Below are 25599 nucleotides of genomic sequence, written 5' to 3'. Positions count from 1 at the left end.
CTTGACACAGAGCATGCAAATAAATTTAGATTCTACTACTACTGGTATAGAATATGTACCAGTTCTTTATACAGTAATAATAATGAACCATTGTAATTACAGTAAAAAATACTCCATAATTGAAATGTCATTTGTGATAAGATTTGCCACTTAAATGAATCACACAGTATTTTGTACATACATATATTATAGCAAATATCAGAAATGTGCTTTATATAAAAATGATAATATTGATAACATTTGTAGCACTTTCTATGTTCTAAGCAGTCTCCTAAGCATATGGCATGCATTTGTACTCATTTAATGCTCAAAACAACCCTTCAAAGTAGCTACCATTCAAATATGTATTTTATAATTGAGGGAACTGAGGCACAGAGAAGCTTAGGCTAAGTAAATTGCCCAAGTTTATACTACTAGTAAGTTGTATACTTGTAGTAATGACTCCTACAGTAGACTGGGAGATGCTTTTGGACAAACAAAGCTAAATCTTATGCGTGATAGAGTGGTGGGGCTCCGAAGTGGGACAGGCTTGGATTCAATCTGAGCTCCTAAAATTTCTAATGGAATGAACAGTTTCTTGACTTTTCTCAACTCCTTTTCTAACATGTGAAATGGTGATGTCACTTGTAACATTTCAGAGTGGAACATAATAGGCATTTACACGGGAGTGGGGATTGAAAGACATGAAAGAGGGTGCTCAAGAAGACAAAGGGGGAGAAAGAGGGAGAAGAGAAGGAGCAAGAGTAGGAAGAGGAGGAGGAGGAAGAAAAAAGAAGGAAAAGGAGAAGGAAGAAGAAAGAGAATAAAACATCATTAACAAAAAATTGTTAAATAATATTAGTGGTATTATTATTCCTTTTTCAAAAATCATCTTATCTTTGAAAAATATATTTTTTGAAAATATCCAAATTTCCCACAAATTATATCTTTTCAACATCTAATAAATGATAAGGTTTTTAGTCTTAATTTTTCAAAATATAGGAAACAACTAGAAATTCCTCTTCAAGCTAACTTCCTATGATTTTTTTAATGCAAGTAGAACAGATCAGGTTCAACATTATATCTCATTTTCTTCTTAATAATTAAGGTAGTTACCCAATAGTATAGACAAATAACATTTGCTACTTTCTAGCTGTGTGACTGAACTTAAAAGATAGAACTGGATTATCTCTAAAGCTAGTTTCATCTCTAAAATTCTAAGTGCAGAGGCAGTTATGGAAACACATGGAGTTTATAAAAGTCAGCATTCCTTGGACAGTCCACAGAGCACCGAGAAGCTTCTTCATTATTGAATCATTCATTCTCTCATTGCCACTATACCTCAGAGATAGGAGTGTTTTCAGATCCCACAATACACCATCAGAAAATTTCCCTATTCTTGGTGTAAAACCAAGTTGGATACGAAAGGGTTGCTGTTACATTAGTATCTACTATACAATGTGTCAATGGAACTCTGAAATCATAAGCATGAATAACTTTTCTTGTCTTTATTTTAATGTATAATACTTGATTACCTATAAGCCTAGAAGCAAACAATAAAGGATATACTACTGACCATTACTCTAGTGTGTATATCTACACCTTTCTTCATTTGGGGCAAATTTTGGTAGTCAATAAATATTTGTTAAACTAATGGCTACAGAGTCACTGAACAGAAAGCATAAATGTGTCAGAGAAGGGACAGATAATGGTTGTAACATATGTTCCTCTGTTTATCAGATTCTGATCCTCTTCTTACCAGGGTTGCCCAAAAGCAGTGCAGTGGAAGAATGGTATAGACAGAGAAGTGGAGAACAGGAATGTTCTTCTTCCAGAGGGAGTTTTCAATTTGAGACAACAGTAACTTCCACTTTGCTATCTTCTAGTTGCTGATTTTGCATCTATAAGAGATCTCATTAATTATTTCTCTGGTGCAACAATATGTTCACTATGAATTTATAATACTTGCACTTTGAAAAAGTTGTCCAAGTCTTTGACTTCTTCCCTATTTTCTCCAGTTTGGTGTCCTCTAGTTTGTTTCTGTTTCTCACTTTCTGCTATGAGTCTTCATACTGAAAATATTTGTAATATAATCTTAACTTGATGCATTTTAACTTGGTTCCCTACACTGTGCCATATGGAAGGAAGCCTCTCAGGTCCTGTCCTGAGGTAGTGAGGGCTCTGATCACCTTGCACTCAACCGAGCAATTACAATATCGTAAGGCAATACAATATAAAGTCTTTTAACCTCATTCTAGAAAACTGATTTCATTGGTGAAGCAAGAAATCACCCTTTAGAGATCTGAGGTCACTTTCCAGTGGGAGTAATTATGTTTTACAAAATAATTTTCCAGAAATGGAAAAGAAAAAAGTTTACTTGTTTGTTTGCCAACTAGTGTATACATATGAAAGCAAAAGATTACTTGATTTTAACTGAGTATCAGTAAGCAAAGGAAGTATTCAAGTATTCAACTCCTAACTTTCTGTTAATGAAACAATCACACAATCTTAAAAATGATCACCTCGCCTCAGGGTGTTTCCTCCAATTGCAAGGAGCCCACAACTTCATAAGACAGTTCAATCTGTGCTCCACTCTTTCTACCGTCTGTAATTTAAAGAGTAAATCTATTAGCACTTCAATATTATTTTTCTTCAAATATTTAAAGAGGCTCTCATTTATTCCCTATATAAATTTATTTCTTTCCCAAAATACATCAACAGTCTTTTTCAACTATAATTGATATAAGTTTTCCAGATCTCCACAGGTTCTGATGTAAGTTTCACGTGGTCATCTTTAAGTAAAAAAATTGAAGGTAAGCTTCCCTATTACTTAGTGTTTCTATCTTCCTATGTATCCTGTGTGTGTGTGTACACCTTAGTAAAACGTTCACATATATAAGCATTTGAGCACAATGACACATATTGCAGCACTGACTGAAGGAGAGAGATACTGGAAAAAACCTAAGTACATATATATATAAATTTAATATAATTTTTAAATAATATTTTATACATGAATATGTATGGTTAAAAACATAATATTGAGGGAAAAAACGTTAAAGATTGTAAAATTGTGTTCGAACTTTTATAAACCAAATCAATGGACACACTGATGAATTAAAGTTTTAAAATATCCAGACTACAAAGAAAAATTCAAAAGCATAAAGCCTAATTTAGCATCTTAAGGGAGATATACAATGACAGACAGTTAAGGGACTATCACAATAGTAAAATAATGGTAGATTTCAGCAGCAATGATTCAGGGAAGACCCAGTGTCAACAAGCATCTGTTTTTACCAGACAAGCATAATCTTGACTGTTTTTCATGCTGTCTGGCTTCTAATGGTTCTGCTCATCTTATGAGGCTATTTCTCTAAATGTACTGTCAAACATGCAGATAATGCCAAATCTTCCTAATATGTTTTGTTCAGGATGATTAGAAATAGCTTCTTTTGATTGCATAAAATAATCATTATTAAAATAGCCTACAAATGTTACTAGGTGATAAATTGTGTGAGAGTAGACAAGAAATATTTGCAAGAGAAAAATAACTAGAAGTAACTTTACCAAAAAAAAAAAGAAAAGCTCCAAGGTGAAATATTTTGGTCCATGCTCTCTGTCTCTCTCTCTCTCCCTACACACACACACACACACACACACACACACACACACATACACACAGTGTGATATGTCTAAAATGTATATATTATATTATTTTTAATTATATATATTTATATATAAACAATAAATGAAACAGAATAGTATCCAGAAATATAACCAAATATATATATAAATTATAGTTTATAATAATAGTTATTAATAATAATTTAAAGAAATTTAGATTATAAATGAAATTCATGGGAAAAAGTAAATTTCTATCTGCATACAGTTATAAAAGCAAAACAAATTTTCATTGGATCAAAGATTAAGTTTTAAAAACTAGAAAAAAGCACGTGAAGTTTTTTTATAATGTTGGAGTTGGTAAGGCCTCTAAAGCATGATATTAAAGAAGCCATAAATATATGGCTATGTAATGGATAGAATTAATTGACTTAACAATCATTTTTAGATTTGATATATCAAAAAACCCACAATCAACATTAAATAAAAAGGCAAACTATAAAATATGTGCAACACATATGACAAATGAGACTAATTACTTGTAAATCAACATACTATTAGTAATTAAAATAAAGAAATATCAATAAGTAGAAAAATGAGCAGATGCACAAGGAGTTCAAAAGAACAGAAATAGTCTACAACTCTATGACAATAATAAGACCTCTTTACCTTACAGACTGAAAAAATGTCAACATAATTTGGAGTAATTTGGGGAGGAAATATGTTAATTCATTGTCAATGAAAACCTAATTAGAAACATACATTTTATACTTGGTGAATATATTTAAAGCAGAAAAAAGGTAACAATTTAAGAGACAAAAAATATGCCCAATTAAAAATAAAAACCCTGTTTCTTATTTAGAGAAATGTAAAATAAACAAATAGGAATTGAAAAAAACAAGCTTTTTGTTGTCAGTTAAATTGGCAAAGAAAGGACATGAATTAGAGCCACATTGGAAAAAGACAAACATAATTGAAGTCACAGAAGAGAGCACAAGGCTAAAACAATAGCTGAAGAGATCCTGGCTAAAAGCTTTCCATAACTGAAGTATACTTCTAGCCGTAGAAGCAAGATATTCAATAAACCACAAGCAATAAATAAATAAATAAGCAAGCAAGATCATAGTAAATCCTAAAATTGTTGGGACAGGAAGCACAAAATCTGTAAGTGGATCAATGGGAATGCTGGAGAGAGAGTCCAATCTATTCCTTGTCTATTCCTTGTTATCTGATTGTGAGTATTTTAGCTACTGGTGACAGAAAATTGCAAATCAACTGTCATTTCAATGAATATATTACATTTTGGAGTTCACCATCTCAAAAAATGTGAGCATAATCTCAACAACAGCCTCTTATCTGAGGCTTTTAAAGGCCATTCCAATCTTGTTTGTGGCTGGAAGCTTCCCAGAAAAGTGGATCCATGATAGGTCTCTATTGTCACACCTCTTCACTGTAAATTCAATAAATTCCGGTTTCTTCACAGTAAATACTTTTGTCTATAATTCCAGAGACAATCTTTGTGGAATCCTATATCCATATATCAAACACTCTGTGTGCCCTGGAATTGTGTCTGGGGAGAAAGACTTACAGGTAGAGAAGGAAAACTCACATCAGGAGTAGGAATGAATTCCAACCAAGACAAATCACTACCCCCCCTTCAGAGGAAGGAGTGTGATACAGTTGATTTGCCACCAAATGGATGTGGTCTCTCTGAGGAATGGCACCATAACAAGGTTGCAGCATGACTCCCTTCTACCAACAGACCAAGCATTCAGGAGCTGCAGTAGTGGTATGAGACTAACCTTGATAAAAGAGAGTCCATGTTTTTGGTCCCTGATAGGCATTGTTGTGAAGTACAAAAATCTACACACTTAGAGCCCACTCACATAGGTTCACCCTCATTCTTCCCTCCCAGACTACTTTCCTCCAGTTTTCAATTTTGATCTTCAAGACCCCTAACAAGCTAGCAAAGCCATTTTTTCAAAGCCCACGAATTCATGTTTATTTTTACTTATGACCAATTCTCCATCTAAATCTGATAACTAAGTGCAATGTTTATGGCTCTGGCCAATGAGAGAATTCTTCCTCCTGAGTGTCCGTGAAGGTCATCTGAGTGAGTTGTAATGCAGCAGCAGTCCATTTTTTGGCTTGCACCAAGACATAGAGTGAAGTCATCCATAGAAACCCTCCCACGAAGCCATAATATTGAGCTTAAGAAAATATATTAATGCCACAGAAATACTTGATAAGGGATTTAGCCTACCTGTTCATACCAATTACTAGTGCCTTTATACCTGTTTCAGCGTGGTCCTACACATGCCATTTCCAATATGTGATGGCTTGCTGCTGTGGCAGCTAGAAATTATGATTTAATAAATCTGATAACAGTTCATGATGAGCAGTGCTTGTCACATAGGCAGACACTTGGAAATCAATGGTCAGGTACTTAGTCCCTGATAAGACCCAACAGCATACTAAGATCTATTTTTTAAACAGTAAGCAGTTGTCTTTTGCAGAGTTGTTTTTTCTGGAATCCTAAAAGTATTGTTATTTATCTAATTGACTTTTGTAAATAATCTACACAATGTCCTTATTTATCATGGATATCTCCATTTCATTGGATTTCTGGTTGACATAGCCTGAATGGCTGGGCAGTTTGCAGTGAAGACCAGAATTAGTACTGGTACCCACTGAAAACTGGAAATCCCATGAATCAACCTAAAATTGATCTAAAGTAATATTTACAAAGCAGTTTTTATGCTGCCTATAACATTCAATGATCCTGCAAGAACTGTGCCTCTTTCTCAGTGGTAAAGAATATAAAACAAAATAATGTGTATTTTATGTAACGAGAGGATACTCTGGCCTGCTCTAGTGTATTGGACTCAGCACCTAAATGATTTGGCAGAATTCTGAAAATATCTAAGGGTTATTGCTAACCTTCTTGTATGTCACTTCCTACTCACAGGTCTAATCAGTGCATGCCTTCAATGTGTGACTAATATGATGTTCTATAGATTATCGTGACCATTAAGTTCCCTCAGGACAATATTATGACAGAGAGTAAAAGAGTCTGAAAAAGCTGAACAAACTATAAATGTTCAGAAAGTTATGGAGTAAGAAATGTGACTTTTTAAGGGTGAGAACTCCATCACAAGACAAAGTTGAGAGGTTTTCTACAACTTTTGGTTGACATGTTAGTAGTTTTATGATATCCTTCATGTACTCGATATGAGGTTAAATCTATTTGAATTTCAAGATATTGCAAATACAACATATAATATGGCAAGGGTCTTCTCCATGGAAAAGTATTTATGATGAAATGTAGATCTGTTTAAAAAGTAAAACACCTATGGTGAAGTACTGGATCTTGGCTCTGCTGACAGATCCATTCCACCCACACCCCACCTTTATAGTTCCTCTAAAGACCACCCTGAAGTGCCTTTGCAATCACCTACTCTGTTTTTTCCTGGAGGACTCCGATACTCTGTGTTCCTGGAAAATGTACCTCTGATACTTTCCTCCTTGTCCTGTGACTAACTTGACTCATACTATTGCCAGTTGTCTATACTTAGTCAATGGAACTAAAGCTTCTTCATCTTTTATCCCATTGGCCTTTTGGGGTACTGTCCCACTAGCCATGACACCATCTCTTTGTAAAGTCTGAGGCATCACATCAGCTCCTTCGAACAGCTTCTGAGCTGGGCACTGTCTGAAGGACTGTTCCTTGTCAGAAGGACTGCTCATCAACTTAGTTCATAAGCATAGCAGAAGTAGCTTAAATTGTGAGATCTCAGGAAACAAATAAAAGTCTGCCCTGGGTTTGGTAGCCTCCCTTCTTACTTTTTAAAATATTCAGATTATCAAAATCAATTTAGGAATATATTCATCTACTATAAACAAATCCCCTAATAAGGTAGAGTTTGGCTTAGCCAGAGAGAAATATGTTAATTAACTCATTGTATGGGTTATTGTGAAGAGGAAGCCATATAATACAGAGCCTGTGTGAACCAAAAAGGTTGTTTTTTTTTCTTTTCTTTATTCTAAGAGAAATAGCTAAAAATTAAAAGACTGAAGAGATCGGTGACTTGATCAAAAGCTAAGTAATCTGTTCAATGTCACAAAATAGTAATGTAATCAATGTTCAAATCCCAGTTTTTGACAGCCAACTCAAGACACTTTCCTTTACACTTTTTCAATTGACTAGAGTTATTTCCACATTTACTAAAATGTTCACTTCTTCTGCCATTTTATTCAGTTAAAGGTATTTCTCTGTCAGTTTGTCAGCATTGCAGGGAAAGTCTATAGGATCTGTAAACCAGAGAGAAAAAAAAGAATTTTTAATACTCTCCTATTACTTTGAAATGTGTGTATTAAAAAGTTGATTACCAAGTTATATTAATAGTTGCTTTATTTTTTATATTTTAAACAAAATTTAAGGTGGGATTCTACAGTACATAATATCACAATCCTAACCGAAGTACAATGCTATGTGCCGTTAATAGTTTCCCTTAAATAAGAATTAATTAAATTAGAAATTCATTGCTATTAGCATTAGGAATGTCTCGTTTTTATTGGAACTAGAGTAATTTGAAAAATTGGTGGAAATAGTGCTGCAAAAAACATACATGTGCATGTGTCTTTAGAATAGAATGATTTATATTCCTTTGGGTATATAACCAGTAATGGTTTTGCTGGGTCAAATGGTATTTCTGGCTCTAGATCCTTGAGGAATAGCCACACAGTCTTCCATGACGGTTGAACTAATTTACACTCCCAACAACAGTGTAAAAGCATTCTTATTTCTCCACAGTTTCACCAGCATCTAATGCAAATCAAAACCACAGTGAAATACCATCTCACACCAGTCAGGATGGCGATTATTAAAAAGTCAAGAAATAAATTTGAGTTTACCAAATGACAGCATTCACTTTATAAATGCTATCTTTTTTTTTTTTTTTTGATACGGAGTTTTGCTCTTGTTGCCCAGGCTGGAGTGCAATGGCATGATCTCGGCTCACCACAACCTCCACGTCCCAGGTTCAAGCGATTCTCCTGCCTCAGCCTCCTGAGTAGCTGAGACTACAGGCATGCGCCACTATGCCCAGCTAATTTTTTTTTTAATTTTATTATTATTATACTTTAAGTTTTAGGGTACATGTGCACAACATGCAGGTTTGTTACATATGTATACATGTGCCACGTTGGTGTGCTGCACCCATTAACTCGCCATTTAGCATTAGGTATATCTCCTAATGCTATCCCTCCCCCCTCCCCCACCCCACAACAGTCCCCGGTATGTGATGTTCCCTTTCCTGTGTCCATCCAGCTAATTTTGTATTTTTAGTAGAGAGGGGTTTTCTCTATGTTGGTCAGGCTGGTCTCGAATTCCTGACCTCAGGTTATCTGCCCACTTGGGCCTCCCAAAGTGCTGGGATTATAGGCATGAGCCACTGTGCCCAGCCCTATCCCTTTTTATATTTTCAAGCATGTCATAGATGAATTTCACTTTAGTGCATAAATAGATGAAGCTACTGACTTTTTTTTTATTCAACTAGCTCCTGATTTCTCTCATTAACATATCTGATGAGATGCTTCTGAATGCTTCTGATTTCTCTCATTAACATATTTGATGAGATGCTTCTGAATGCTTCTGATTTCTCTCATTAACATATTTGATGAGATGCTTCTGATTGCTTCTGATTTTTCGATATCTTCAAAATACTTAAAAGTATCTGTATCTGTCAGAGTCTAGTCAGGAGACAGAACCCACATGAGGAATTTGAACAGAGAATACTTAATATAAAGAATTAGCAACTGGTAATAGGAATTAGCTACTACAAGAAGAATAAAAAGTAACACTAAAAAAATACCCTAAGAGAGAACTGACATCTTTTACAATACTGTTTTTCTATTTATTAATATAGTGTCTATCTTCACTTATTTAAGTTTTATTTACTAATACACTCTTCATTACTATCTTTTGTTAAGTTTTATAATTTTCTCTAAATGCATATCTTTAAACTTGAACATAAGCTTAGAGTATTTGTTGTTTTGCAAGTTACATTTTTTACGTAAATATTTGTAATTTTTTGTTTACATATTTTTTCTTTTTCAACATTTATTTGTAAAAGATGCCAATTCTCTATAAGTTAATAAATATGTTGATATACAATGAATATAATAAATATCTTTGTATGTCAAGTAACACATGAATCCAATGCAATTACAACAAAATCTTGAAATAATATTTTAAGAAATCTGACAAGTTGGTTGTAAAATGTTTACAGAACATAAAGGGGATAAACTAACAAAGACACTGTAAAAAATAAGAGATAAGAGAACTTAATCTATCAGACATCAAGATTTATTTTAAAACTGTAGTAAATTAAAACAAGGTAATATGGGTGCAGGGCTAAACACATACATTAATGAAACAGAATAGAGTCTAGTAACAAATCCATACATACACTGAAGCTGAAAATATAAGAGAGATAGTATTGCAAATTGAGGGAAGTAATGAACTATTAAATAAATGATACCAAGTCTGATTTCTACATATTTACAAATATATAAAAATAGATTCCTAGCTCCCAAAATGTACAAAATGAATTACAAAGGGATGAAATTCTTAAGCATTAAAAGCAAAATATGTTTTAATTTACAGAAGAAAATCTAAATAATGTCTTTATGATCTTGACAGAGAGAAGGATTTCTTAAATCAGACACATACACACAAAAAAAGATACCAAAAATGATTCACAAATCCAACCACATTAAATTTTCTAAAAATTATTACAAAGGCCATTTGAACAGCTGATAAATTTTACAACACTCTTGAAATGAAAAAATAAAATAGAGTGATGGGGAGCAGATCATTGGTTGCCAGGGTTAAGATCACAGGGGAGACAGCACAGGAAAGTTTCTCTGAAGTGATGGAAGAGGTCTATGTCCTTATTGTGGTCGTCGTGGCTACATGAATCTGTTTATGCAATGATATTTCATAATACTATACAGCAATAGTAAAAAAAAAAAAGAGTACATGTAAAAACTGATTGAATCTGAATCTGCATAGCCTTTAGTTTACTTTGAAAAAAAATACCATAGGCCTAAAGGAGAGAAACCAAGGAAGAAATAAATGTGGAAGGGTGATACCCTGCCCATCGGTGAGTTTCAGAACTCTTTGGATAGAACATGAGTGAGGTGAGGCCCCCTGGATGGAGACAGGTTCTCTGGGTTGCACTGGACCAGAGCTAGTCCACAGAAGATGAACTGAAAACGGGAATTGGAGAATTTAAGGCCAAGGCTGGCAATAAAACTTGCTGGAGGATGAGTACCACTGGGTGCCTGAACATAAGCCACTGGCAGCTGCACTGTAGGAACAAGGAGAGAAGTGGCACAAATGAAAATCTTGGTGTTGAAATAGTTCAGCTTTCTAGATTCTCCTCTCTTTTCTACGACTCATAATCTAAAAGGAAATTGGAATTATCAAGCCAATCAGAGACAGCCTTTTAAAGGACAGGTTTAAAATGGAAGCTTCTGAGTATGTATCATTCCATATTTTATTTTATTTTTTTTTAATTTTTTTATTATACTTTAGGGTTTTAGGGTACATATGCACAATGTGCAGGTTTGTTACATATGTATCCATGTGCCATGTTGATTTCCTGCACCAATTAACTCATCATTTAGCATTAGGTGTATCTCCTAATGCTGTCCCTCCCCCCTCCCCCCACCCCACAACAGTCCCCGGAGTGTGATGTTCCCCTTCCTGTGTCCATGAGTTCTCATTGTTCAATTCCCACCTATGAGTGAGAACATGCGGTGTTTGGTTTTTTGTCCTTGTGATAGTTTACTGAGAATGATGTTTTCCAGTTTCATCCATGTCCCTACAAAGGATACGAACTCACCATTTTTTATGGCTACATAGTATTCCATGGTGTATATGTGCCACATTTTCTTAATCCAGTCTATCGTTGTTGGACATTTGTGTTGGTTCCAAGTCTTTGCTATTGTGAATAGTGCCGCAATAAACATACGTGTGCATGTGTCTTTATAGCAGCATGATTTATAGTCCTTTGGGTATATACCCAGTAATGGGATGGCTGGGTCAAATGGTATTTCTAGTTCTAGATCCCTGAGGAATCGCCACACTGACTTCCACAATGGTTGAACTCGTTTACAGTCCCACCAACAGTGTAAAAGTGTTCCTATTTCTCCACATCCTCTCCAGCACCTGTTGTTTCCTGATTTTTTAATGATGGCCATTCTAACTGGTGTGAGATGGTATCTCACTGTGATTTTGATTTGCATTTCTCTGATGGCCAGTGATGATGAGCATTTTTTCATGTGTTTTTTGGCTGCATAAATGTCTTCTTTTGAGAAGTGTCTGTTCATGTCCTTTGCCCACTTTTTGATGGGGTTGTTTGTTTTTTTCTTGTAAATTTGTTTGAGTTCATTGTAGATTCTGGATATTAGCCCTTTGTCAGATGAGTAGGTTGCAAAAATTTTCTCCCATTCTGTAGGTTGCCTGTTCACTCTGATGGTAGTTTCTTTTGCTGTGCAGAAGCTCTTTAGTTTAATGAGATCCCATTTGTCAATTTTGGCTTTTGTTGCCATTGCTTTTGGTGTTTTAGACATGAAGTCTTTGCCCACGCCTATGTCCTGAATGGTATTGCCTAGGTTTTCTTGTAGGATTTTAATGGTTTTAGGTCTAACATATAAGTCTTTAATCCATCTTGAATTAATTTTTGTATAAGGTGTAAGGAAGGGATCCAGTTTCAGCTTTCTACATATGGCTAGCCAGTTTTCCCAGCACCATTTATTAAATAGGGAATCCTTTCCCCATTTCTTGTTTTTGTCAGGTTTGTCAAAGATCAGATAGTTGTAGATATGTGGCATTATTTCTGAGGGCTCTGTTCTGTTCCATTGATCTATGTCTCTGTTGTGGTACCAGTACCATGCTGTTTTGGTTACTGTAGCCTTGTAGTATAGTTTAAAGTCAGGTAGCGTGATGCCTCCAGCTTTGTTCTTTTGGCTTAGGATTGACTTGGCGATGCAGGCTCTTTTTTGGTTCCATATGAACTTTAAAGTAGTTTTTTCCAATTCTGTGAAGAAAGTCATTGGTAGCTTGATGGGGATAGCATTGAATCTATAAATTACCTTGGGCAGTATGGCCATTTTCACGATATTGATTCTTCCAACCCATGAGCATGGAATGTTCTTCCATTTGTTTGTATCCTCTTTTATTTCATTGAGCAGTGGTTTGCAGTTCTCCTTGAAGAGGTCCTTCACATCCCTTGTAAGTTGGATTCCTAGGTATTTTATTCTCTTTGAAGCAATTGTGAATGGGAGTTCACTCATGATTTGGCTCTCTGTTTGTCTGTGATTGGTGTACAAGAATGCTTGTGATTTTTGTACATTAATTTTGTATCCTGAGACTTTGCTGAAGTTGCTAATCAGCTTAAGGAGATTTTGGGCTGAGACAATGGGGTTTTCTAGATATACAATCATGTCATCTGCAAACAGGGACAAGTTGACTTCCTCTTTTCCTAATTGAATACCCTTTATTTCCTTCTCCTGCCTGATTGCTCTGGCCAGAACTTCCAGCACTATGTTGAATAGGAGCGGTGAGAGAGGGCATCCCTGTCTTGTGCCAGTTTTCAGAGGGAATGCTTCCAGTTTTTGCCCATTCAGTATGATATTGGCTGTGGGTTTGTCGTAGATAGCTCTTATTATTTTGAGATACATCCCATCAATACCTAATTTATTGAGAGTTTTTAGCATGAAGCATTGTTGAATTTTGTCAAAGGCCTTTTCTGCATCTATTGAGATAATCATGTGGTTTTTGTCTTTGGTTCTGTTTATATGCTGGATTACATTTATTGATTTGCATATGTTGAACCAGCCTTGCATCCCAGGGATGAAGCCCACTTGATTATGGTGGATAAGCTTTTTGATGTGCTGCTGGATTCAGTTTGCCAGTATTTTATTGAGGATTTTTGCATCAATGTTCATCAAGGATATTGGTCTGAAATTCTCTTTTTTGGTTATGTCTCTGCCAGGCTTTGGTATCAGGACGATGCTGGCTTCGTAAAATGTGTTAGGGAGGATTCCCTCTTTTTCTATCGATTGGAATAGTTTCAGAAGGAATGGTACCAGTTCCTCCTTGTACCTCTGGTAGAATTCAGCTGTGAATCCATCAGGTCCTGGACTCTTTTTGGTTGGTAAGCTATTGATTGTTGCCACAATTTCAGAACCTGTTATTGGTCTATTCAGAGATTCAACTTCTTCCTGGTTTAGTCTTGGGAGGGTGTATTTGTCGAGGAATTTATCCATTTCTTCTAGATTTTCTAGTTTATTTGCATAGAGGTGTTTGTAGTATTCTCTGATGGTAGATTGTATTTCTGTGGGATTGGTGGTAATATCCCCTTTTTCGTTTTTTATTGCATCTATTTGATTCTTCTCTCTTTTCTTCTTTATTAGTCTTGCTAGCGGTCCATCAATTTTGTTGATCTTTTCAAAAAACCAGCTCCTGGATTCATTAATTTTTTGAAGGGTTTTTGTGTCTCTATTTCCTTCAGTTCTGCTCTGATTTTAGTTATTTCTAGCCTTCTGCTAGCTTTTGAATGTGTTTGCTCTTGCTTTTCTAGTTCTTTTAATTGTGATGTTAGGGTGTCAATTTTGGATCTTTCCTGCTTTCTCTTGTGGGCATTTAGTGCTATAAATTTCCCTCTACACACTGCTTTGAACGTGTCCCAGAGATTCTGGTATGTTGTGTCTTTGTTCTCATTGGTTTCAAAGAACATCTTTATTTCTGCCTTCATTTCATTATGTACCCAATAGTCATTCAGGAGCAGGTTGTTCAGTTTCCATGTAGTTGAGCAGTTTTGAGTGAGTTTCTTAATCCTGAGTTCTAGTTTGATTGCACTGTGGTGTGAAAGACAGTTTGTTATAATTTCTGTTCTTTTACATTTGCTGAGGAGAGCTTTACTTCCAACTATGTGGTCAATTTTGGAATAGGTGTGGTGTGGTGCTGAAAAAAATGTATATTCTGTTGACTTGGGGTGGAGAGTTCTGTAGATGTCTATTAGGTCCACTTTATGTAGAGCTGAGTTCAATTCCTGAATATCCTTGTTAACTTTCTGTCTCGTTGATCTGTCTAATGCTGACAGTGGGGTGTTAAAATCTCCCATTATTATTGTGTGGGAGTTTAAGTCCCTTTGTAGGTCACTCAGGACTTGCTTTATGAATCTGGGTGCTCCTGTGTTGGGTGCATATATATTTAGGATAGTTAGCTCTTCTTGTTGAATTGATCCCTTTACCATTATGTAATGGCCTTCTTTGTCTCTTTTGATCTTTGTTGGTTTAAAGTCTATTTTATCAGAGACTAGGATTGCAACCCCTGCCTTTTTTTGTTTTCCAGTTGCTTGATAGATCTTCCTCCATCCCTTTATTTTGAGTCTATGTGTGTCTCTGCTCGTGAGATGGGTTTCCTGAATACAGCACACTGATGGGTCCTGTCTCCTTATCCAGTTTGCCAGTCTGTGTCTTTTGATTGGAGCATTTAGCCCATTTACATTTAACGTTAATATTGTTATGTGTGAATCTGATCCTGTCATTATGATGTTAGTTGGTTATCTTGCTCGTTAGTTGCTATAGTTTCTTCCTAGCCTCGATGGTCTTTACAATTTGGCGTGTTTTTGCAGTGGCTGGTACCGGTTGTTCCTTTCCATGTTTAGTGCTTCCTTCAGGAGCTCTTTTAGGGCAGGCCTGGTGGTGACAAAATCACTCAGCGTTTGCTTGTCTGTAAAGTATTTTATTTCTCCTTCACTTATGAAGCTTAGTTTGGTGGGATAGGAAATTCTGTGTTGAAAATTCTTTTCTTTAAGAATGTTGAATATCGGCCCCCACTCTCTTCTGGCTTGTAGAGTTTCTGCTGAGAGATCAGCTGTTAGTCTGATGGGCTTCCCTTTGTGGGTAACCCGACCTTTCTCTCTGGCTGCCCTTAACATTTTTTCCTTCATTTCAACTTTGGTGAATCTGACAATAATGTGTCTTGGAGTTGCCCTTCTCGAGGAGTATCTTTGTGGCGTTCTCTGTATTTCCTGAATCTGAATGTTGGCCTGCTTTGCTAGATTGGGGAAGTTCTCCTGGATAATATCTTGCAGAGTGTTTTCCAACTTGGTTCCATTCTCCCCATCATTTTCAGGTACACCAATCAGACGTAGGTTTGTTCTTTTCACATAGTCCCAAATTTCTTGGAGGCTTTGTTCATTTCTTTTTATTCTTTTTTCTCTAAACTTCCCTTGTCTCTTCATTTCATTCATTTCATCTTCCATCAGCGATACCCTTTCTTCCAGTTGATCGCATCTGCTACTGAGGCTTCTGCAATCTTCACATAGTTCTCGAAACTTGGTTTTCAGCTCCATCAGCTCCTTTAAGCCCTTCTCTCCATTGGTTATTCTAGTTATCCATTCTTCTAATTTTTTTTCAAAGTTTTTAAGTTCTTTGCTATTGTTTTGAATTTCCTCCCGTAGCTCAGAGTAGTTTGATCGTCTGAAGCCTTCTTCTCTCAACTCATCAAAGTCATCCTCCATCCAGCTTTGTTCCGTTGCTGGTGAGGAACTGCATTCCTTTGGAGGAGGAGAGGTGCTCTGTTTTTTAGAGTTTCCAGTTTTTGTGTTCTGTTTTTTCCCCATCTTTGTGGTTTTATCTACTTTTTGTCTTTGATGATGGTGATGTACAGATGGGTTTTTGGTGTGGATGTCCTTTCTGTTTGTTAGTTTTCCTTCTGCCAGACAGGACCCTCAGCTGCAGGTCTGTTGGAGTTTACTAGAGGTCCACTCCAGACCCTGTTTGGCTGGGTGTCAGCAGCAGTGGCTGCAAAACAGCGGATTTTTGTGAGACCACAAATTCAGCTGTCTGATAGTTCCTCTGAAAGTTTTGTCTCAGAGGAGTACCCGGTTGAATGAGGTGTCAGTCTGTCCCTACTGGGGGGTGCCTCCCAGTTAGGCTGCTCAGGGGTGAGGGACCCACTTTAGGAGGCAGTCTGTCCGTTCTCAGATCTCCAGCTGCGTGCTGGTAGAACCACTACTCTCTTCAAAGCTGTCAGTCAGACAGGGGCATTTAAGTCTGTGGAAGTTCTTGCTGAGTTTTTGTTTGTCTGTGCCCTGCCCCCAGAGGTGGAGCCTACAGAGGCAGGGAGGCCTCCTTGAGCTGTGGTGGGCTCCACCCAGTTCGAGCTTCCTGGCTGCTTTGTTTACCTAAGCAAGCCTGGGCAATGGCGGGCGCCCCTCCCCCAGCCTCGCTGCCGCCTCGCAGCTTGATCTCAGACTGCTGTGCTAGCAATCAGCGAGACTCCGTGGGCATAGGACCCTCCGAGCCAGGTGAGGGACACAATCTCCTAGTGTGCCGTTTTCCAGGCCCGTTGGAAAAGCGCAGTATTAGGATGGGACTGACCCGATATTCCAGGTGCCGTCTGTTTCCCCTTTCTTTGACTAGGAAAGGGAACTCCCTGACCCCTTGCGCTTCCCGAGTGAGGCAATGCCTCGCCCTGCTTTGGCTCGCGCACAGTGCACTTCACCGACTGTCCTGTACCCACTGTTAGGCACTCCCTAGTGAGATGAAACCGGTACCTCAAGCAGAAATGCAGAAATCATCCGTCTTCTGTGTCGCTGGGGCTGGGAGCTGGAGACCGGAGCTGTTCCTATTCGGCCATCTTGGCTCCACCCCCTATCATTCCATATTTTAAAGCATTGCTAGCTATTTGAAAACCGTATGGGATAGGCATAATTGATGTGGGGGGAGGAGTCTCATAACCTAATAATCTCCTCTTAAACTTAAGCAGTTGTATTAAATTGTAGATTGGCTATTTCCTGAAGTTGGCAAAATTCAGTTTCATATTCTTAAATACTATTCATCCATATAGAAGTTTTAGGCATGTTGTTAAGAAAACTCATAAAACCTGACAAATGTTTGAATGTACACCCACCAAAGAATTAGGTTCTCATTGATTTTTTTCATGATATTTACATTTACCCATAACAAAAGCAGTAAATGCATACATATTATCCATCTAGTGCCCATATTTTATTTCTAGAACCACTAATCTAAACAGAGATTTTTCCATGTTTTTATATTTAACTTTCACTTGATACCTAGAAAAAGATTTGTTAATATTCATTAAATGTTCTCTATATTATCTTCTTCACTACTTTCCCCACAATTGAGATACACCACAAAAATACATTAAAATATTAAACACAGTACTGACCTGAGGAATTTGAAGGAGTTTTGTCTTAATGAAGGGAAGTTCTCACTACTAGTGACATTTCAGAAATTCTCCTTGGCCTCAGGTAATTGTTCACAATTTTCCTTATGGCAGCCTTCATATCCCTATTCCTTAGTGTATAAATAATGGGGTTTAGGATGGGGGTGAATACAGTGTAAAATATGGCAAGAAATTTATCCAAAGGATAGATGGTAAATGGCCACACATAGATGAAGATGCAAGGTCCAAAGAATAATATTACTACTGCGATATGGGAAGCCAGCATAGAAAATGCCTTCGCCATTGCAGCCGAAGACTTGAGCCAAACCACAACAAGAATAATGATGTAGGAGCTGACCAAGAGAGAGAAAGTGCTTAGGGAAAGAACTCCACTATTGACCACAATTAGTATTTCAATGATGTAAGAGTCCAGGCAGGAAAGTTTGGTCACTCGAGGAAGATCACAAAAAAAAGCTGTCTACTACATTAGGTCCACAAAAAGGCAGATTCACAGTAAATGATAACTGGCTTAATGTGTGCACCAAGCCCACAGCCCAGGAGATCATTATCAAGACAGTGTATGTCCTTCGGCTCATGATGACCACATAGTGTAAGGGTTTGCATATGGCTACATACCTGTCATAGGCCATCGAAACAAGTAGCACCATCTCCCCTCCAGCAAAAAGGTGAATAAAGAAAATTTGGGCTATGCAGCCACTGAAAGATATGGTCTTGTGTTCACTCAGAAAATCTGCAATCATTTTATGGGTAGCAAAAGAAGCCTGACAAATGTCAATGAAAGAAAGGTTTCCCAAGAGAAAGTACATAGGGGAGTGCAGGCTGGTATCAGAAGTCACTGTGAGGATAATGAGAAGATTTCCCAGCACAATGACCATATACAACATAGAGAAGAAAAAAAATAGAAAAGCTGGAGTTTTTGAGAACTACAGAGTCCCAACAGTACAAATTCAGACACCACTGAAGAATTGGCCTTATCCATGGTTCCAAGCTGCAGACTTGTTCTGAAACAACTCTAAAGGAGGATAAATAGAAAGGAATCAGAATTTGAATTAAGAATACTTTTAAGGTAAGGGATTCTGAGATCTCAGATATAATGTGCATTTGATGAATGCAAAAATTTTGAAGAGGCCATAATAGTAGGTTTGGATAGGTGGATAATAGGAAAGAACTTATGTACGTGTTTAAATAAGGCTTAGTAATTTAATCAGCATAATTAGAACCCCTTGAGTTTTTGGATAGTCCTTGTCCTTTATACAGTAGGAAATGAGCTTACCCAGGAGCTGACTCATGATGACAAGACTAGAGGAGTGACCTAGAGTCCAGCTCCACAAGCCTCATAGGTTGACAAAAAGTGTTTACATCTGCTTGTCTTGTGGTCATCTTACATCATCAATTATACAACATTCTTCTTAACTTTTGAAGAGATATTCATGGCTTGATTATTATTACATGATGTAAAGTCATACAGATTAACTTTTGGCTAGTTATTTTATCTGAGCTTTAATTCCACACCTTAAAAAAGATGGGAGGTGTAAAAATACCTACTTTACAGAAAACTTTAGAGTTTAAGCAGAATAACTCATGACATTCTACTATCAAAGTAATTGGATTGCAACATATGATCTTAATACATTAAACATCCCGTATTAATAGAAATTTACCTTCGTGCTCCTGCAGGAATCATTTACAATTAGGCAATTCCTACTAAACAGATACTGATGAATGTATATTATACTGGCCTATAGTTCCAACTGAGTTTGTCAATTAGTTATCTAATAATTTCTTAAAACACATATTATGGCTTATCTGAATTATCTAAATCCTATTTTCTGTTGATTATCCAAGAGTGGAACCTAAATTTTTCATTTTCTTTGCCTATCAGAATTAGATTTCAGCCCACTTACATTCTCCCTGCTAGAGTTCTCCATGATCTTCTTAAAACATCTTTATAATTAATGCTGGAAAATGAAGTTTAAAAAAATTTCTGGATAGAGAAGTAAAAATGATTATAAACCTCTCATGCTCTTGAAAATATCTAAAAATTTGCATCTTATGTTTTTCACCCTGTGAAGACATACCCTTACTGTATAAATCTAGTTCAGTTGAACTGGAAAAACTTTAAAGAAGTGCTGTTTTAGGAAACCATATTAGTTCTGACAATTAACTGTTGACAACAGTCATGGTAAGAGACCTGAGAGAGTAATGATCTAATTCTAGTCCCATGTGAGAACACGAACATCTTTTTCTGCTAATTTATTTCATACAAGAAGCCAGAGTCTTTCCTTTGTCTCTAGGCTACAGACCTAGTCTCTCATTTAGATGAATGCAGTTGCAATCCACACCGGGAAGCCCCACAGTAAACAATCATACTGTGTACTCTATTGAAAGAATGTTCAGAGAAGCATTCCACTGGGCCACATTTTGGATATACATTATTGTAAACTCTGGAACTACGGCAAACAAAAAGATGACTCATTATAATTGTTTAAAGCATTAGTAACAACAAATCAGTGTCTAAATATACAAGAAGGCAATAATTAAGAGGATTCTGAAATATGATGTAATCACTTTATCCCATGTGTGACTTATTTTTTTCCCCCACTTCTAAAATAAAAGTGTCCTTGCTCAAGTTCATGTATTTATTACATAAAATGATCAACTCTACCTAACGAAAATGTTTATTGTATGAATGTAATGTATTAAGCAAAAATTGAGGCAGATTTAAATATAGTGAATGACGAATCATAATTTTAAAATTTACAAATGAAGGGCAAAGAGAGCTTGCGTTTGTTCAGATGCTGCTAGATAGCATCTACTGTGTATACATGTTTTATCAAGTGATCTTTACAATAGGCCTTTGGAAAAGGGGTTATTAAACTGCAGAAGAGAAAAACAAAGATTAGACATGTTTAGTAATCTGTGGTCAGACAGCTAGTAAGGGTCAGACATCTCAGTGGGGATTTGAAATCAGATAATAAAAATAATATTTAACATTTACTAAGCATCAAAGTGTCAGGCACTGTTCTGAGCTCTTAATATATAGTAATTGAATCTTCCCATAACACTGCATGGTAAATGCACTTACTAATTCTATCTTACAATAAGAAGTCAGAGATACGGAGATGATAAGCAGTTTCCCTGAAGTTCCATAGCTGGAGAGCCATTAAACTAGAATCTGAACCCTGGTATTTGACTCCAAGGCCAGCTCTTGCCACATTACAACATACTGTTTCAGATGTGAATATAAAACCCATGCCATTGACACTATGCTACAACTGGAAATTCCCTCAATATAGGCTCATGATTCTAATCTTTTCATCTGCTATGAGGCATTGGTTCATCAGTTGAGCCAGAGTTTCCCACCTTTGGCATTATTGACATTTGGGGTTGAATTACTTTGTTGAAACAGACTGTCATGTGACTGCTGTAGGGTGTTCAGGAGCATCTCTGGCATAGCCCATTAGATGCCAGCTACACTTTCCCCCAGTTATGACAACCAAAAATGTCTCCAAACATTACAAAATGTCCAGTTGAGGAGGTGAAAAATGACTCCCAGTTGAGAACCACTGTGCCAATGTGTTAAGCTATCTTTGGCTTGCATTTTTAGTCTCTCCCTGTTTCATTTAACTTTTCATTTCATCTTTTCATCTACTGACAACTGCTCAGATTCACTCATCAAAGAAATATAAAAAAGAACTCTCCTAAACTCTTCTATTATCTTTGTTTTTTTCTCTTAATTTTTCTTTTTTTTTAAAAAAGAAATTTTGTGTAGGAGTGTCTACATGTTTCTCTCCAAATCTTTTTTACTACTCAGACTTTTAACATGCTTAACTATGCCTTTTGCTGGCACAACCAGGAAAACTACTTTATCAAATGTCTCCAAAGACCTGGTAATGACAGCTAACTCTTAAACAGAATGCCTCTTGGTTTTCTTTTCAGAATTTTTAATATTAGCTTCTTTTATCCATGCTACTGCCCCTTAAAAGTAGATTCCAAGAGGTCCTAGCCTCTGGCATTCCTATTTTTTTTCCTTTTCTCTCTGCATTTCTTGAACTCTTCTTTATCTCTTTATGTCCTTATTAATCTATTTCTGCTCCTTGTTATCTCCCTTTCTTCGGCATTCCATTCATCTCCTTGGCAGCCGTCATTTCCTCTGTGTTATGACCTCTAATTTTGCAGTACTGTTCCCCCCACTGCCCCCACATTCCAATATTCCAATCTGTTTCTGACAGTTTTTGAATGTGACTATACATAGCCATCTCAAACTTCAGCTCTCACCATTTCCCAACTCAACTCAACTCTATTCCTTCAAACTCTTCTGAATTAACTGTAAGGGAAAACCTACCTTTCTCCTGGACCTCACTCTTCCACTTGAAACATCTCATCATTCCTTAAGTATATATATATATATAATTTAGTGTCCTTAGCATGAGAGCCAAGAATATATAACCTGGTTTTACCTATGCCATACCCTGGTCTCTAGCAAAAAATAAGACTACTCAACTTTTATTCACCTGATAGACAATTCCTTATCCATTTTTTCATGTCCTTCACAGATGTCTAGTCCAACACAAATGTTACCACCTCTAAAAGCCTTCCTAGAGGCTTAAGTTGAAATTTCTATGTCCTAATGTTTCTGTAGCACTTTGCTTGCATATGCATTCTATCTTCTCCCAAGGTATAGTGAATTATGTTGGCTTGGCATACATTTTGAATACAAATTCCACTTTCTCATACCAGAAGCCGAGCTCAGTTACCCTTGATACAGTTTCCAGTTCTACACTACGTTCAAATGGTTCAAGCTGGTGGCCAGAGATAAAAACTAGAGGCATCTCTCCCACCTGGCCAACTGCACTCCTTGCTTTCCTGTTGCTTTCTTTAAATGGACCATTCAGTCATTTTTCCGGTGAACTTAAAGTAACCCATACCTGTTCCTCAGGTATACTGCTAAATGCGAGGCTTTCTCACCCTCCCTCTACCTGACTCTTCATTCCTACATGACTCTGGGATGAAGGACTGTCCTCCCAACTTATTGCACTCTCCCGCCTGATCGCTAAATAAACATCATTGAACTTTTTTTCTATTGCAGTGATGTATTGAATTTGCATCATCCACTTGAAGAACCAGGGGCTGGCCCAGGCTGAGTTTTCCCTGGAATGCTTGGGAGAACACAAGATCAGGCTCCCAGCCTCCAGAGTGCTGGTCTGGTAGACATCAACTAGACATAGGTCAGACAAAAGCTGCAGGGCGTCTGCCAGAATAAAGTTTCCTGTGTGAGGAATTCCCTGGTCATGACAACTAGGCATTAAGCCTTTCACCAGGTAAAAGAAATATCCCTAAAGACAGACTGGAAACACCCACAACAAGCTCATTTTCATTTCTCATTAGGACAGGATTGCTAGCCACTCTGATATGGAACCCCAATTTAGCTGGGGACTCTCAAAACATAAAGTAAGACTCCCAGGGTGGAAGAGAAATATTATTATGATAGCTAACTGTATTATTTCTCTTCCACACTGAAACTTCTTGAATTATTGTTCTTCTTATGAATCATTCACAGGATTTGGCAGAGAGATGTGCCAAAAGTACATGGTCCATAAACGTGTTATAGTATTAATGGAAATATATTTCATCCTGTATTTGTCATTCACTGAATAATTTTACCTTCTTACTTTCCTGTGCATAGAGTCCTTCCCAGTGAATGGCCTAGAACTCTGCAAACCATAAACCACCTACATAAACTCCATCTTCACATGGAGCAAAAATATTTCACCTAATTGGTAATGCAGTGTCCTAATTAAGTAATAAAAACCAGTGCCAACAATCAACCAGCTAATGCAAAAAGAATGACATAACTGGTTTGAGTTGAAGCATGGAGAAAATAGTTTATATGTTATATTGGAAGTAAACCATACTTTAGTTACCAACTTTTTTAAGTTACAGAAATAATGAGATGCTTTAAGAATAAATTTGCATTTTACTTCTGTAGGGTTAAATAAATCCTGTTATATACTTTAAGTGCAAATAAAAATAAATTATGGATTGTACTATAACTACAGACCTATAACATGAGCTTGGTATTTAACATTCTCATGACTTTTTTGTGTAGTTTTACTCTACAAAGTAATATATAGCCTTGATTTGCATGCCTATTTAATTTCTTTAGGTAATAGGTAAGAGTGTCATGATGGATTTTCCTAGGTGCAGTCAGAGTTTTTCATAAATTTCCCAAGTGTCTCCCCAAGTATACTTCATCTATTTACATAATTTCTCACAAGTTATCCCTAGCATGAAAAGACACAGACACATGAACATCCTCATCTTTTCTAAATTAATTATTTATTTTTTCTGTAAGTTATCGGGGTACAGGTAGTTAGTACCTTTTTCTTTTGTCAAATTGTAAGCGTACCATGAATTTATCTAAGTGACCAATTGCAGCTTTTAAGATTTAGTATTAAATAGCCAAGATTCATCTTCCAATGGAAATTAATACGTTTCACCAGATATTCTCATTCGAACAAGGCAAATAACGTCCCACATTGCTGAAAACTACAATGAGGCCGATAAGGCCATAGGAGAAAAAGTGAGAGTCATTCAGCCCTTGGGCACTATGTGGAGTAAAGTATGATCTGCCAATTCTATACAAATGAACCTGCTACTCCAGAGAAAATGTGTGAGAAAGTACATTCTTTTGCCTAAGTGAGAAATACTTTGATTGGGAATGGAAGGGCATACTGGGCCTCGCATGTGCAATATGGAACAAAGGGTAATTAACTAGAACTTAAAGGACATGGGTTCTTATTCTCAATTCTACCAATAACAAAGAATATTTTACTGGGCAAACCATTGTAACTCTCTTAGCCTTAGTTTACCTTTGTACAAAATGATTTGTAATATTTGAAGGACACTAAAAATGAAGAGAACCATTAAATGACTTATTGGCATATTTACTTAATTTCATACAAGCAGTATCATCCTTCATGTATTATTTGACAATTGAATATTTTTCTACTCAATAATTGATTTTTAACAGTTATCAATAATGATACACATAGTTTTAGTTTATTCATTTTAATTCTGTAGGATCTCCATTATATATAGATACATTGCACTGCATGTTTGTCGTTTTGGTGAATAGGCACCTGGATTCCTTCCAGTTATGGTTATTATGAACAACATTAAAATGAGGACTTGCATAAATAAATATGTGCTAGAGGTTCTCCAGAATGCACACTTGAAGAGTGATTGCTAAATTGTAAAAAATTCAAATCTTCAAAATTACTATCAGATATTTTCCAAATTATTCTACAAAACACTTAACAAATTGTACTTCTTTTTCATTATCAGTTTAATGTCTCTCAGGTTTGAATGTACCCTTCAATATAGGCTTGTGTTGAACAATGGAATTTCTTATTTTTTTATTATATTTTAAGTTTTAGGGTACATGTGCACAATGTGCAGGTTTGTTACATATGTATACATGTGCCATGTTGGTGTACTGCACCTATTAACTCGTCATTTAACATTAGGTATCTCCTAATGCTATCCCTCCCCGCTCCCCACTCATAACAGGCCCGGGTGTGTGATGTTCACCTTCCTGTGTCCATGTGTTCTCATTGATCAATTCCCACCTATGAGTGAGAACATAACAGTGTTTGGTTTTTTGTCCTTGTGATAGTTTGCTGAGAATGAGTTTCCAGCTTCAT

General features: G+C 36.5%; 1 pseudogene; it reads right to left on the bottom strand.

Annotated features, from left to right (window-relative positions):
- Positions 1-17900: 17900 nt before the first annotated feature.
- Positions 17901-18872, bottom strand: LOC100590505 (annotated as a pseudogene).
- Positions 18873-25599: the final 6727 nt, after the last annotated feature.

This window comes from Nomascus leucogenys, unplaced genomic scaffold, assembly GCF_006542625.1.
Source record: "Nomascus leucogenys isolate Asia unplaced genomic scaffold, Asia_NLE_v1 000700F_115587_qpd_obj, whole genome shotgun sequence".
Lineage (NCBI taxonomy): Eukaryota > Metazoa > Chordata > Mammalia > Primates > Hylobatidae > Nomascus > Nomascus leucogenys.
The sequence above is the reverse complement of the archived record's forward strand: the minus strand, read 5'-3'. Positions and strand labels throughout refer to the sequence as shown.